Raw genomic sequence first — 14,552 nt, 5'->3', positions numbered from 1 at the left:
TCAATACTCCTACAGCAAGAAAATTGTTCTGAGTAAACATGATTGCTTGTATTGCATTTACACAGGATGAGTCCTTGATCTACTAATATTATATTCGAGTTACCTTAAATGGAGCACCCTCTATTTAAATTAGCTCACTGACTTTGACCTTCATCAACTCATCCCTTAGTCAGAGGGGATTTGCTTAAAGAAAGAAAAACCCTGTCAAGTATGCTTGAGTGAAGGTGAATTTCTTAGGATGTATGAGGTAGGTCATGGAGCCCAACTAGGTATGGTGGCAACTATGACAATGACTCTGGAAAGTCATTAAATAGCTAATCTCTCTGGTTTGTCTTGGCCTCTGATGCCAGATGTTTTCTCTTCCTGCTCCATGTCTGCTTCTCTTTCTCTCTTTCTCTCTCTTTCTCTGCAAACTGGTTTGTATACTCACTTAATTGCTTCTCTGTGGGCCCATCATTTCTGCTCCAAAGTAACAGCCTCAGCCTCCAGCATATCTATGGTCTTTTAGTTCTAACTCCCAACACCAGCTCAGTTTCTGTCTTTCTGTTCCAATTTCTCAGGAGAAAGAATCCGATTGACCATATGGGGTCAGGTTTTTATCCCTGGTACAATCAACTATGTCTAGGGAAGCAGGGTTACATGGAATTATAGCTCCTACTTCTGGGGGCAGAGCAGGATTTCCAAAAAGGGAGTGAGGAGAAAATGACTGCTAAGAGAAATAGTTGTTATTTCTAAAACCACTTCATAGAAACAATTAAAACATACCAAGGGAAAAAAGTGCAGTGAGGAGACAGCATAAAGCTGGGCATAGAGCAGATGTTAACAAACGTTTGTTGAATGAATGAATGGTTAATAAATTCTTATGTTACTGGAAGCTTGGAACTGAAACAAATTGAATATTCATTAAACATTAAAAACTAATTTTACAAAGCAAAGAAATTTTCTGGATACTACGGCTCAGCTTGTAAGGCCATAATATCTAAAATATAAAAATTAACCATCAACAAGAGTGAGAAAGATTTTGCTTGTCATGTTTTATAACTTCCTACTCTCTTGCTTTAAACTGACTGATTACACTTAACAGTTTCCAAGAAAGATCACTGCTATATTTTTCTCATATTCTCCATAAGTGATTCCAGTGTGTTTGTGTTTGTAAGTATGTTGGCATAATGTCTCCAGGGATGAGGTTAGGAAACACTCTTGTCCCCAAACTCCCTCCAGGTACTATAGTAACTTTCTAAAGAAGGCTTTGTGACAAGGAAATAGGGCAGCTCTTAGCAACAAGCCTCCAAGAAAGCAATGAGAACTGCTACCAAGAAGGCTAGAATAAGTGAACATAACAGCCTAGAGTAAGAATGAACAGTTCTTCATTTTCATTCTAAATTGTCTATTGATTTCCTACATGACCTTAAACCAACACAGCTGTCTTCTCCTTACTTGTATCCTTTGTCAGTATAAATATACACAGAGTGAAGTGGGAATTATTTCTGTGGTGGCTACATAAGGAACTCTGCCCAATACTGCACCATACCCTTCTCTGGAAATTTCTCTTCCCCTTACTCCATCCACCTGGCTCTGGCAGGAGATTGATGGCCCAGCCCTCTGGCCATAGCTTCTCAGTCTAATACTCTGCCCCTGGCTCCCAATGAACAATGAGCCCCAGTAACTGGATATAGGGGCAGGGGACCTAGAGAGTCAGCCTGTCTCTCTCTGGTAGCTGAATCTAAAAGATGTAAACTTGGGAGCTACCAGGAGCTAAGTTCCCACCCAGTAAGGGAACTAGTCTGTAGCAAGAGAGAGAAATAAAGCCAAAACAGCAGAAACAGAAGCAAGAGGCAGAAAGAGAATTCTGGTAATGGTCACTTCCTGTTGACGTAGTCCTTAACGGCTCACTGCAACCGTGTCCCTCCCCATCGCATGGTTTTACCATAAAATAGCCCAAGGTCCTTTGGATAAATCTCTCCTTTCACTTCAACTAGGTGAGTTTCTTGGAGGCAAGAGAGGTCTAGTAAATGCTCTCTCCCCAACGCTGCCATGGGAAACCACTGGAAGGGCTTCTCCAGCCCTTTAAGACTGCCGCACCAACATAGGAAAGGAAATGCAACGTTCCCAGCCGTTGCAAAGCAGACACAGCTTATTCTCACTCCACACACCAGGGCATTGCCACACTTGAACATGTGTTTGAAGTGGCTCCCTACACCTACAAGCCGCAGGTACCGAAGGATATCCACACCATCTATTTCACAGATGACATGTCAAGTTTAAGTTCTTCTTCTTAAGGAATGTTTGCAAAACTAGCATTATACTTGCCGAGAATGGAATTGTTTTCAATATTTTGTTGAATGGATAAAAACTGCTAATGTCCTTCATTCTCTATGGGTCCTTATATGCACAGTAAAATAAACATGTAAGTAATACTTTTCACTACAAGTAACAGACAACTCAACTTCCAGTGGCTTAAGCAAATAGGGATTTATTTTTCTGACATAATAAGAAATCTGAAGATTGAGCTCTTGGCATTAATCTGGAAACTGAATGAGGTCAGCACCAGTAGCTCTGCAGTACTCCTGACCTCTCTCTGATACCTCTCTCACTTCTTAGTCACAAGATGGCTGCTGAAGCTCTAGAGCACATCCCCAGTCCAGGGAGAAAGGATTGGGGGAGGATCAGTACCAGACCCATTCGTTTTTCTTCTCTTTTACTTGGAAAACAAAACCTGTCCCTGAACTACTCCTATCCCTGGTCAACCCAGTTGTGTATCATGGACCAGAACTAGGTCATTTAGCCTCTCTTAGCTTTCAAAGAGGCTGCAACAGTGGGGAACCAGATCGTCATGCTTGCTTGGACCCAAGCTTCCCAACTAGTGCACTGTGTGGAATAAGGCCTGCGGGTTGCAGTTAAGCCACATAAAACTGTTCCCCTCATTTCCTGGTATAGCAGAAGCCTTCTGGCTGGTTGTCTTTGGCTATTAGCATGGTCTTCCAGAACTCCTTGCAGGGTGGTGTCCAACGACACGCTCTGTTGTACCTGCAGGCGGTGAGCACAGGGACCAGGTGAGCATGACTGCAAAGGTGCTGCCCCCGGGCGTGTGCTGGAGGAGCCAGCTGCAGAGTCTGCAATGGTGCACAGGGACAAGAGGCCTGTGGGCTGCTGGAGGAGTTTCTAAGGGACAAGCGGTTTCTAAGAGACACCTATAGCAGGCATCTAAGGAGGAGTTTGCATAGCCCAAGGTGTGGTCATTAGGGGTTGGGGATCGATCAGGGAGGTCAAATAGGGGCTTCTGGTGGGCCCCACTCTGGTTGGCTACCCCCAATCTCAGCCTTTACCTCTATCAGGAACTTCTGTCCCTGGGCAATTGATGTACCATTTTAGTAACATCCAACCTACCAGCAGGGCCGACTACACATTCTGAAGATTAGAACTTCATCATGATCTTTAGATACTTGATATGAAAAGTTTTACTGAATTTGAAATACATTCACATCATCACATAAAATTTTAATACTCGTCAAAGAAACATTAGACTTGAAAAAAAAACTTTTCAACTATTATAATTTTGAATGGTTGTAAACATGTTTCTGATTATTTTTTTTAGTCACCAATTTTGTGTGAGCAAAAATTGTGATGGCGATCAAGAACTTGAAAAGAAAAATTTGGAAGAGAAATGACAGAATGTTTAATTAACCATTTCAAGCCTAAAATCTGATTTTTAAATGTTAGGTTTGTGGAAACACGATTGAGTTTCTTATTTTAAAATATTAGGAAATATCTTATTTGGAAATATCATCCAAATTTAACAATTTGTCTCTTTCTAAATATTTGTATTTCCTTTTTCTTACCATAATTATATAATATGGAAAGAATATAATAGATTTGTTTTTCTCCAAGCCCCATATTGATGCCTACAGATTCCCTCCAGGCTAGCGCAGCCTATTGTGAAGATTTAATCATTTTCTATGTGTCGAGTCATGAAAAAATGTTTGGAAGCACCGGGTGAGACCATCTACCATCCATCCCCAGAGGTGGGCACGCCACCATCCCGAACACACTGAGGTCCTTTTCGCAAAGAAGACTGGGTGGAAGAATGGCAGCTGGGCAGCCTGACAGCATCTGCCACGATGGGTTATAAGTTTCCATTATATTGAATTCAGAGCACTGAGTAGCTGTGTATGCTCATTTCCTTAGCTCTCATTTAAAGGTAAGCTAAGACTTGGCCCCTTGTACAAAGCAATTAAATGAAGTCCATCTGTGCATAGCTCTTTCCTCCAGGTATGTCCCGGAGTATGGTCCAATTACCTTAATAGCAACATTACAAAATAATTCCATTTTGAATAGACTATTTTGCCAGCCATAAGCCAAGCTTTCTGACTGAACTGGGATGGCTACACTGTTTCTTATTCCTTTGCCATCTTCCAGCCTCTGAGAACAAAGAGTTTCAAGAGAACAATGTCTTCTGCAAAGCCATTTTGTCTGCATCTCATGGGGGGTGCTAAGTCTGCCTTGATCACCTTAAATCTTGTATCCACGGCTCTCCCTTACCCTCACTTTTCTACCTTTTTCTACTTTTCAAATGAATCTTATTCAGTACGCAAAACCCATGAGTCAGTACAATGGACTTGAAGTCAGCATTTCCAGGCCTGAATGCTGGCTCTGTCATTGGCAGAGTTTTTCTCCTGGGTTATAACCTAACTGAGAATGTAGACTGGTATCTCATCAGTACTTCAAACAAATAAGGTGCTCAATAAAAATGTACTAAACCGTCCTGATGTCTGGATACACATCAGGCATTGAAAAGGATTGAAACTGTGCAAATGAAGGAAGCTGGCGTGTCATGTGAAAAGAATTATCAGATATCATCCATTTTTTAGGCTGAGGGCTACTGGTGATTCAAAGACAGCCATGGGGTTCACCACCTGCTTTGTCCTGTTTCACTTTTGTGGTCCAGATTCAAGGGGAAGTTTCAGAAAACTAGAGTTGACTTCAAAACCCAGAATAATAAGATTCATTTGAAAAATGAAGTCCGACTAACAATTTAGCACAATAAAATGGTGCAGGTCTTAGAGAGATAGAGTTGTAAAATAGCAAAGGGGAGCATTTGCTAAGCCATCTCAAGATACAAAGTAGGCAGTGTCAGGATCACTTAAACAAAGGGAGAGAAAGATAACTCTGCTGGCTTAATATGTGGCAGCAGTTATGCAAGCCAACTAAACATTTGATGGCAGGGCTGTAAGACAAGAGGATAAATCAGAAGAAAGTAATGGGATACTTTAAGGCTTCACCTGAAATGAAGGGATGCACTGCATGACTGCACTGATGCATCCTGTGACCAGGGACCAGCCACATTGGAATCACCTGGGAGCTGGTTAGAAATGCAGAATGTCAGCCCTCACCCCCAGACCTAATGAACCAGAATCTTCATTTTGATAAGAACCTCAAGTGTCTGACGAGCAGTTAGAGTTTGAAAAGCATTCCTTTAGGTAGACCTATTCCATCTGGTGGCCTTGATTTGGAGACCTTGATCATGAAAGAAAGTAACAGGAAAGGAACCAAAGGGTCTCAGAAGACCACATATACCTACTGGTGCTGATACAGGTTTCGTTCACTGGTAAACACACAGCCTCCTCTGCTTATTTCCAATTCAGCTTTTTTCTGTTCCTTTTCTGCCCTCCACTCCAACACTTGCCTCAGACTTTCCTTTCATAAAATAACACCATTTAGTTCTAACTTAGGCCTCCAATCTACATCCAGGGGAAATATTATCAATATTGATTGCTGACTTTAAATTTTTTGTAAAGCAGAAACTCATTCTGCTGATAAACCAAGCTCACAAGAAGTTCAGCAGTCGATTAGCCCTGTTCTTGGGAATAGAATCCAACATTTAATATAGCACTCTACCACTTTCTTTTTTACTTTTAAAATATTTATTTATTTATAATTGAAGGGACTTCCCTGGTGGCCCAGTGGTAAAGAATCTGCCTTACAATGCAGGGGACACAGGTTCGATCCCTGGTCAGGGAACTAAGATCCCACATGCTGTGGGGCAACTAAGCCCGCGCACCACAACTACTGAGCTGGCGTGCCTCAACCGGAGAGGCTGCGCACCGCAACTACCGAGCCCATGCGCCCTGGAAACTGCGCGCCACAACTAGAGAGAGAAAACCCACACGCCACAACTAGAGAGAAGCCCGCGTGCCACAACAAAAGATCCTGCATGCCTCAATGAAGATCCTGCGTGCGGCAACTAAGACCCAATGCAGACGAAATAAACAAATCAAATAAACAAATAAACGATAAACATAATTGAAATACGTTTGACTTATAACACTGTATAAATTTAAGGTATACACCATGTTGATTTGGAACGATTATATATGATAATATGATTGCCACTGTAGTGGTTGTTAGCTCTGCTGTCAAATCACATTTCTTTTTTGTGGTGGGAATAATTAAGATCTAGTCTCTTAGCAAGTTTGATGATTATGCTACAGTATTGTTGTCTCTAATCACTATACTGTGCATTAGATCTGCGGGATTTTTTTAATCTACTAGTTGTAAGTTTGTACCCTTAAACCACGTCTCTCCTTTTCTCCACCACCCCAGTCCACGGTAACCATCATTTTACTCTCTGTCTTTACGAGTCTGATTTATTTATATTTCACCTATAAGTGACATCATATGGAATTTGCCTTTCTCTGCTTGATTACCTCACTGAGCATAATGCCCTCAAGGTCTATCCATGTTGCCACAAATACTCTACCACAGGGCTTCCCTGGTGGCGCAGTGGTTGAGAGTCCGCCTGCCGATGCAGGGGACACAGGTTTGTGCCCCGGTCCGGGAGGATCCCACATGCCGCGGAGCGGCTGGGCCCGTGAGCCATGGTCGCTGAGCCTGCGCGTCCGGAGCCTGTGCTCCGCAACGGGAGAGGTCACAACAGTGAGGCCCGCGTACCACACACACACACACAAAAAAAAAGAACTCTACCACTTACACTACACAAATAAACTTGTAAAAAATCTACTTTCTAGTAGAGATCAGATAGTTTTCTGATTAATAGGAAATCGGGACAGATTTCATTATTTTGAATTAATCAGTTATCATGACGGAAAAGCCTCCATTGAGTTCATCACATCGTTCAGAGCTACTAAGAGATCTTAGAAAACACCAAATTCAGTTGTTCTCAAAGTGTGGTCCTGGCACCAGCCCAGAAACATCACCTGGGAACCTGTAAGAAACAAAAAGTCTCAGACCCCACCTTAGACTGTTTAAACCAGAAACTCTGGGAGCGAGGTCCAGTAATCTGTGTCTTTAAAAGCCCTCCAGGTGATTCTGACGCCCACTCAAATTTTTAAATTACCGGTATAATTTAAGAACAGATAAATCCGTCAGAAAGAAAGATCAGGCCAAAGGAACCAAGGAGTTTTCATAGAAAAAAACTAAAGCATACTCACAGCAAGTATTTCCAACTAGGATCCTGACTCTCATCCTCAGCACCAGCTTAGTCAAAGGCAAAACATGTGGGATTGCATTGTTTAAAGAGTCAAGTAGAAATACCTGTTTCCTCAGGTGATTTTAATTGGTAGCAAACATTCAAATACTCATTTATATGAAGGTGTTTTTCAAAGAAGACACTGTTCCGTAATCAGCTAGCAGCCTAGAAACGATAGAAAGGGATCCTGGCAATTTCGCTGGAGGTGTTGCTTCTCTGCTTTTAAGGTTTATAAAAAGTCTGCTCCCGGGTCACATCATTTTACTCTTGTTAACTTACACTTTCAGATTACAAAACACTTAATAATCAGAGTGGCTCTTCTGTATCCTATAGTGCATTCAGGCCTTTCGGCTAATGGATAAATTTCCACCCCCCCTTTCGAGTGTTCACTTATCATAAGAAGCATTTCAACTCCATTTCGGTATGCAAACAGCCAGATCCTGCAATTAGTCCGTGCTCAGTTCTCCCAAACCAGGGGCCGCTTAGACACAGGTCAGGACTACATGATTTTTATGTTCAGGAGTTGATTACACTGGCTAAGGGAGAGGCACTTAAGTAAAGTGCACTATGCTTTAGTAGCTGTCTTTATGGTACAGGGAAAACCAACATCTTAATACCTGCAGTCTTTTTATCAAGTTAATCAAATTTTAATATGAGAATGTGTATTAAAATTAGGTCACTTAGTACAGGCTAAGACCCTTCTTCCTCCCTCCTTGTCTGTTCTGCAGGCCACACAATGCCATGTTATGAAAACTGCCCTTTAAACCTGATAAAATATTTAAGACATGTGTCCTGATAGTGTTATGTAAGCAAATACCAAGAAAAGTCCAACCATTAGTGAACCTGATCAGGCCAGTCTCCAAGGACTGGGAAAACAACCCAGCGATGGCTGCAGAGCTGACCTGCACAGAGAGATTCCGAGGTGTAGATGCCTACAAGCTCAGAGACCAAACACCCCAGACCCTTCTTGAAAAGCGATCCTCTACTTTATCTCTTGTTACTTTAGTTAGGTTCAAGCAGTGCCAAACCTCGGTAACTTTACTTAGGAAAGATTAAATATTTGTGCCTATAGCATTGAAATCATAGGAAAAAACAAAGAACGGGTGATCTTGAGTGATGGGCAAAGATGATATATTATATATATATATATGTGGTTTTTTTCTCAGCAAAAGAACTACAAGTCACACCAAATGAAATTTTAGGATTGGAGGATCAGATAATTTTATGAGACCTTTTTCCCACAATGAACTTTCTCCTTGAGCCAGCACCTGGATTCACAGATCGCTTTTAGAAGGACAACTCCCAAGTCTATAACACAGAAACCTAATTACTGTCATGATTTCTTGACCCCAATTCCCAGTGCCACTGGAGCTCCATAGCTGTCTTAGTCCATTGGATCCCAGTCCCCACTCAGTGCCTGCAGGCGCTCAATAACGATTTGCCTTGTGCATTAATAAATGGATACATGGATATGCAAAGTGGTTCCTTTTTCTCCTTCCCCATCCCAAGCCAGCCTGGTGCCCTAGAACCCCGGTACCTATTTTGTACACCTTCACCATCATCTGTAACCCTCAGTTCTAATTATTTGGCAACTTTGGCTACTTTGCCTTCATAATAAAACCCAAATCTACCTCCTCTTCACCATGCCCTCGTCTTTCCTGTAGACTTCATTGTTTCTGAGCTGGGTCACTGCAATCCCCTGCTAACAGGCCTCCCTGCTTCCATTCATGTCCTTGCATTGCCCCAACTGCCAACCCACTTCCTTTTTAAGGCACAGATTGCCTCTCCCCCCTCCTTCTTCTCTCCTCTCTCCCTCCCTCCTGCATGCAGATACACGCGCACGCACACACACACTCACTCACACACACACTCACTCACACACACACTCCTGCCCCAACTTATACATCTTCAATGGCTCTTCACTGGGAAACAAGCCAAGTCCAGATTTAGTAACTAGATGCATCGATAGGATTCCACAGTATCACTTCAGACTACCCTCTCCTTCTATCTTCCCACATCCTCTGTATCTCCTCCCCACTCCACACTCTGCCCCCACCACCCCAGTGATGCCTTTCCCCACACAAGGCCTGAACCTTCTCCTGGATGACTGTTCCTCAGGAATCCTTCCACTGACCCCTCCAACCCGAGTGAGCCTGCCCAGCTCACTCATCCTCTGAGCCCCTGCCGCTACCCGTTCTTCCACAAAGCTTTTCCAAGATATTGCCAACTAAAATGCATCTATCCCTCTACCCTCCTCTCACAGTGCTTTAATCTTATTTTTATCACGGCACACTGTGCTTCATATCAATATTTATATGTGTTGTCTCTCCCACTAGACGATGGTATCTACTGGATCAGTGTTGTATTTTACTCATTTCTATAATCCCATATGGCTTGGCACTCAGTTTACTTAGCACTGAGAAAGAGCTCAGCAGAGCTTGAATATATGCCATGACTTCTATAACAGTGTCAGAGATATACACATTCTCTGTCTCCTGCTTCCTCTCTCTTTCATACACGCACACGCACACACACACACACACACACACACACACACACACATAATTAGCCCCAACCCAAAATAAAAATTTTACGTAAGGACTCTGATATCCACATACAAGAATATTTTGTCCAGTGATGTCCAGCCTAAGGCCTTCATTTTTCTCATGTGACCTCCTCAGGCAATTAGTGAAATCATCAGTCATATGAAGAACATGTAACTTGCAAGCCCCCTTAAAAGCACATGTAGATGGAAACACACAGCACAGCTCCCGGCCATTTCTCTGGTGATGGGCATTAACTCTGCGTTGGGAGAGCCATTCCAGGAGTCCAGCAGAGCTCTCTACTCCCACTCCACACTGATGTGCTCCTTCAGACCGTCAAATTGGGCTCCCTGGTTTGCATTCTACACTAATAGTGCTTTCATCCCTTTGATTCAGTGAGTCACTTTCTCCCAAATCAGCCATTTTCTGATTCTGACCCAATAGTTGCCTCAGGCTAACAATCTTTGCCAGATAAGCACGTGAATTGTTGTTGAAGCTGGGAGGAACCTCCTAAGTCTCCACTTGGGTTAGACCCTCTCGTGATTCCGCAGACGTGGCTGCAGGATACTGCTTAGAGCAGACTGACAACTTGCCCTTGTGATCTGGGCATCCCAATCTGTTTACCAACTAGCAAGCACAAGCATTTGTCTACATCTTCCTCAATTCAGCAAATACACTCTTCATTCTAGACACTGGGCAAACCTCAAAGGTGATAAACTGCAGAAATGGATTAAAACATCCCCCAAATTATATTAAAATCCTCTGAGTAAACATGACATTCAATCGAAAGGAAAGAAACAGACACTGGAGACCTGAGTATGGAATTTAAAAATTACTAAATATAAGACCAAAAATATTTGTTTTCATATTTTTCCTACTCCTATTTTCGAGGTGGAGAAAATTATTTTTCTTCCAGATCATTTCCTCTGTAGAGCTTGTGCTTGGCACCCAGAGCAGTTCTAATCCTTTGATTGGTAAGAGCTGTTGAAGAGAATGTGTCTAATTAAATCCTGTATTCTAGAAATAAATAGGCTAGTTAGCTGCTATTCACAGCTGTTCAACTTCTCTCATCAGTGGTGTTAGCAGTTGAGGAAGGTGTGGACTTGGTTAACCCCAGATTCCAAGGAGGAAGAAGTCTTCCTGGCCTTGTCCTCAGGTTTTTCTTTTACTGGGTCTTTAGTGAACCTACAAGGCCAAGTTCCTGGAATCAGGGTGACATTTATTCATTTATTAAGTCAATCAACATAATTCAACCGAGCTAAAATTAAAAAACTAAACACTCAGTTAAAAATCATAGAAATAAATAAAATACAGCTCTTGCCTCAATTCACAGACCATCAATGAGGATGGACAGGTAGCAGGAGAACAGGCTGACAGGTGATATAACAGAGGTGAGCCCAGCGCTGGAGCCCTGGAAGAGGCATGACAATCTGCCTGGTGTGCTTCACAGAGGAGGGGATGCTTGAGAAGGGGTGACCTGCATGGAGATTCCCAATGGGCACAGATTGCAAAGCAGGAAGATTTACGACAGAAATTCAGCCCTGGATATCGGAACGGAAAATGAAGACTTTATAGGTTATGTCCTAACAACAACAAAACTTTCTCAAGCATAGCCTTTAGACATTTATTTTTCACTGTGACAGATTATAGTTTCTAAAAGGGACAACAGTACCTCCCATCGCACATACCCCTCTGCAACATGATCTTGGCCATCTCCCGTTAAAAGGAGGAATCTGTATCCACACTCCTTGAACGTGAATAAGCCCTGGGACTGCTTTCACCAGTAGAATTGCACTGAAGTAACACTGAGGTTGTCCCAGGCATAGGCCTTCACTGGCTTGGCTTCTTTCACTTCTTACCTCTTGAAAGCCAGCCCCCATGTAAGAAGCGTGCCTCCCCAGGAGCCCACTGTGCTGTGAAAAGGCCAAGGCACATCCACATAGAGACGCCCTGGAGGAAGAGATGCCATAGGAAGAGAAGAGAGAGATTGAGAGAGAGAGAGAGAGAGAGAGAAGAAGAAGGAGGAGGAGGAGGAGAGAGGCCCAGGGTTTTCCAGACACATGAATGAAGACGCCATCTTGGAAAAGATCCTCCAGCCCCAGCAGTCCCAGCTGACTTCATGCAGACCAGAGATAACTACCCAACCAATGCTTTCCGGAACGCCCGACCCACAAAACTGTGAGCAAAATAAAACGGTTGGTTTAAGCCACTAGGTTTGGGGATAGTTTTTTGTGTGTGCAGTGAAGCACTTACTGAAATACAGAGCTTCTAAGGTAGGTACATGATGCTTAGGGAAACAGAATCCTAACATGACGTAGGTTGTCATCTTGTTATCCCATAAATATCGAGATGAAAGAGAAACCCAAGTCCCTTTGTGTTCTCTGCTGTTTCATGTGTACTTCCATTCTACTTCTGGGACTGATCTTCTCCCTTTATGTAGGTCAAAGGCAAACAGTACAGCAATTCATAATATTCCTAATGCGTAAAAGATCTTTTGTGGAAGCTACCTGGGTGTTGTCCTCCCCGTGCCCAGCCTCCAAGTAAAGGAGCTGTTTAAGTGTTAGCCTGTCAAATAATGGAGAAAACACTTTCCAACCGTTTTTCATCTTTGCTATAAATTCTAAAGGTATACTCGCACACAGGTTAATAAAGACTTGGGTATTCATCACTCATGTGACCCCAGAGGCATGATTACCTGCTTTGAAGGCTTTTAAAATCTCCCAGCGGTGGCTTCCCTGGTGGCGCAGTGGTTGAGAGTCCGCCTGCCGATTCGGGGGTCCGCCTGCCCATGCGGGGGACGCGGGTTCGTGCTCCGGTCCGGGAGGATCCCACACGCCGCGGAGCGGCTGGGCCCGTGAGCCATGGCCGCTGAGCCTGCGCGTTCGGAGCCTGTGCTCCGCGGCGGGAGGGGCCACAGCTGTGAGAGGCCCGCGTACCGCAAGGAAAAAAAAAAAATCTCCCAGCGAATACTGTAATACTTCACTGCACTGTAGGTAAAGGGTCACTCAAGTTTTTATGCATGGTTAATATGAAAGAGGGAGAAAATTCAGCTTAGGGCACTGAGATTTGTTTGTTTGTTTGTTTTTTGCGGTCCGCGGGCCTCTCACAGCTGTGGCCCCTCCCAACGCTGAGCACAGGCTCCGGACGCGCAGGCTCAGCGGCCATGGCTCACGGGCCCAGCTGCTCCGCGGCATGTGGGATCCTCCCGGACCGGGGCACGAACCCATGTTCCCTGCATTGGCAGGCGGACTCTCAACCACTGCGCCACCAGGGAAGCCCCAAGGGCATTGAGTTTTACATTAAGCGGGGACTAGTTTAGTCTTAGAAATAGCAGAGTAGGTTGGAATCACTTGCTATGGGACTATAAGTCCACATCTCCCACCAAACACTGAGGTGCCCCATAGAGCTTTCCAAAATGAAATGAACTCACCCAATACATTAGGAAGGTGGGAAAATAGACTCAATAGCTCAGCTTTGTGTCTTCTTTTCCTGCCCTCATCCAGCCCCAGCCCCAGCTTTGAGTCCTGGATTCATGGACTCTGATTTCACTCCACTTGGAAATTAGCAAATGGCAACACTGACCAAAAAACTTGTCATCAGGCAGGACCTTTGTGAAATGGCTCTCTAATTAGCCATTTCATATTTTTGTTATTTCTTCTGCGATTCATGTTAAAAATATGTTCCACGGATGCCAGCCCGCTAGGACGCGAGGAGCCCTTGTCACTCAGCAGTAATTCAGTGAAATAATAAATAACCGCGTCGGCAGCTCTGCCGCCCACATCAGCTCTTCCCCATATGCTCCCAGGCCAGGGGCCCGGGCTCCCCACACCAGTCTCCATGCTCTCCGCAGGGCACAAGTGGTCACCACAAACAAGGAGGGGATCCTGTCCTCCCAGGAGCCTGCTCTTGGCAAAGAGAGAAGGATTGTGGGTATGTCTCCTGTGTCAGAGGTCACCCAAGGACTCGTGTAAAAAGCTGTCTTCTCTTACACCCTGTTATCAAAAGCAGCGTATATCTCTTGAGTGTAATTTCAGGAATGGAGGTTCCTAAGGGAAAGGTGCCATTTCATCCACTAAAGCCGGATCAGCTGGAACTGGGAGACAATGGCTTACATCTGCAGAAGAGCTTAGACCCGGACCTTGTGTTCTGTCAGCTTCTAGGTGGGATCCCCTCGCAGGCTCTCGCCAAGATTTCAGCCAGGTCCTCACCCTACCCTGGCCCATATTCGTCCTCCCTGAGCATCTCAAGAGAGAAACAGTAACTTCCCCTCAGAGGCTCACCCTTCCTCATCTGTGTTAGAAGAACAGTAGGGAACTATCAAAATATGACAGAGAAAGATGTTATTCAGACAACCCTGGGCTACAGTCATCATGTTCATTGTGGCAAGCCAAATGTGGCCTGACATACCAGGCAGTATGTCAGTGGAGATGACAGAGAGAGAAAGCAGCGAGGCAGAGAGAACTCAGCCTCCGTCCCCACCCCACAGAAGGCTGGATTCTCATTTAGGGCCAAGGGTTTTAATC

The 14,552-nt window shown here is 44.0% G+C and overlaps 1 protein-coding gene across 5 annotated transcripts in view; it reads right to left on the bottom strand.

Moving 5' to 3' along the window:
• The window catches only part of TRIL (TLR4 interactor with leucine rich repeats), a 153,088-nt gene that overhangs the window by 51,881 nt on the left and 86,655 nt on the right, over positions 1–14,552 (bottom strand). The window lies entirely within an intron of this gene.

Source organism: Lagenorhynchus albirostris, chromosome 8, assembly GCF_949774975.1.
Source record: "Lagenorhynchus albirostris chromosome 8, mLagAlb1.1, whole genome shotgun sequence".
Lineage (NCBI taxonomy): Eukaryota > Metazoa > Chordata > Mammalia > Artiodactyla > Delphinidae > Lagenorhynchus > Lagenorhynchus albirostris.
Note: the sequence above shows the minus strand (reverse complement) of the source record. Positions and strands in the feature narration are given on the sequence as shown.